Here is a 2,109-nt window from a genome sequence, read left to right as displayed (position 1 = left end):
GAGACCTGCAGGACCAGCAGAGCAGGGGCTGGGCTGTGCCCCTGTGCACTGGACACCCCATGGAAGCTGCCCCAGGGCATCGTCATGAACTGGCCCCTCACAACCACCATTTCCAGCACTGGCCTTTCTCCCCATCTCGTAGAGGTTGTTCTTCCCTCCACGGATGGACACTGAATGAGTTGTTCAGCAGTCCGAGTTTGTATTGTACAGATGAGATGTGAGCATGCACATAATGTACATGAGGTGACATGAACACGAGTGAGCACAAACACCATGAACTATTCCTTCGGGTTCCATGAAGGCCTGTGGCACAAAAAAGGTCTTGAGGTCACTTCATGGTGGGAGGAACACTCCACGGGAAATCACCTGCATGCAGCACTGGGATGTTCTTCCTTGAATTGAGGTCCCCGTGTCCATTCCTCATGATGTGGGACATCTCAGATGAGTGCAGAGCAGGGTGACACACCACAGGGCTGAGGTGTTTCTCGACCCTTTGGAGTGGCAACAGGAGGTCAGAGAGACACTGTGACTCCAGCCTCTGTGTGTAAAATGGAGAGACTCTGTCTCTGAACATCCCTGGGTGCAGAAGGATTCCATGAAGCCAGCTCAGATGTGAACACCTCACAGAACCCTGACATTTCTGTGTATGGCTCCAGGAACAAACCCCAGTGGCCCAGTGAGATTCATCTCAGCTGCCTTGGACAGACTCATTGCAAGTGCTCCAGTCTGCTATGTCACCCTTGCCCGTGATTCCATATTGTGCTCTCAAATGTGCCATAGAAACCAGAATGGTTCTGGGGTCCTTAGAAAATGCAGACCTCAAACCCATCTTCAAGAAGAGCACAAACAGGAACTCGGAGAATTGCAAGCCAGCCACCCTATCTCCCTTCCTGGGAAGGGGATGGGACACGTCCTCCTGCAGCCATTTCCAGGAATGTGATGGACAAGGAAAAGATTGCTGAACACAAATGGACAGTGGAAAGAAAGCCATGTTGTGTACAGGGCATTTGCAAGGCCTCAGACATGGTCTCCTTCTGGGCAGAGTGCTGCTGATGGGGCTCAAGAAGTGGATGCTGTTTGGGAAGTCGGCTGAACCATCAAGCCCAAATATCATCAGTGGTACAAAGTCCTCTGTGCAGCCAGTTACCAGTGTCATCTCTCAGTGACCAGCACTCGGGCCAACACTGTTGAACGTCTTTATTCTCCCCTTCTATGATGTAACAGAGTGCACTTTCAGTGCCTTTGAGGATGATGTAAACTTGGGTGGGTGCCTTGAGCAACCTCCCCTGGTTCACCCTGCCCTGAGCAGGAGAGTGAGACAAGATGAGTGAGACAAGGGCTCTCTTCAAACCTGAGGTATTCTGTGATTTGAAATAATTTTTGACTTGGAGATGTTTCTGGAGAGAGAATAGGTAGAAGAATCATAAAAAAAAAAAAAAAAAAAAAGACAGAAGAGGAGATATAGAACGTGTTAACATAAATACAGCAGTTCCAGTGAGGAGTGCTTTTCACTTCACGTTGTTACTAAGAAATATATTTGACAAATTTGAACACGGAGAGGAAGCGAGATGGGTGTCTGCAGCCTGCAGGGAAAGAGGGGCAGGTGTAGGACCGTGTAGAATAGCCTGTGATGGAGATGGCAAAGGGCACTGGTGAGGCTGGAAGGGACCAACAGAACCCAGGTCTCTGTCCCCTTGGCCATGGCAGTTGTCCCTGCCACTGAGGCCCAGGAGAAGACATGTTGTCCTCATGGCACTGGGGCCTCGTTGCCTCCTTGCAGCCCCATGGAGAAGGTGGAAGTTGCTGTACCAGTGTTGTCCTTCCCTCGGCCTTGCACACCCACGTCCCATGGTCCCAGGAAGAGCCCTGAGCCGTGTGTGAGGGACAGGATCCTCCTTCCCATTGCCTGGAGGTCATGGCTTCTCCTTTCTGCTTCAGAGAGCAAACCGAGGGGTTTCTGAGCATCAGAGGTGAAGAAAAGACTAAAAGGAGACCTCACGGTGGCTACAGCTTCCTCACAAGGGGAGAAGGAAGGGTAGGTACTGATCTCTTCTCTCTGGTGACCAGTGACAGAACCCGAGGGAACGGCAGGACGATGTGCCAGGGGAG

This window comes from Caloenas nicobarica, chromosome 32, assembly GCF_036013445.1.
Source record: "Caloenas nicobarica isolate bCalNic1 chromosome 32, bCalNic1.hap1, whole genome shotgun sequence".
NCBI lineage: Eukaryota > Metazoa > Chordata > Aves > Columbiformes > Columbidae > Caloenas > Caloenas nicobarica.
Note: the sequence above shows the minus strand (reverse complement) of the source record.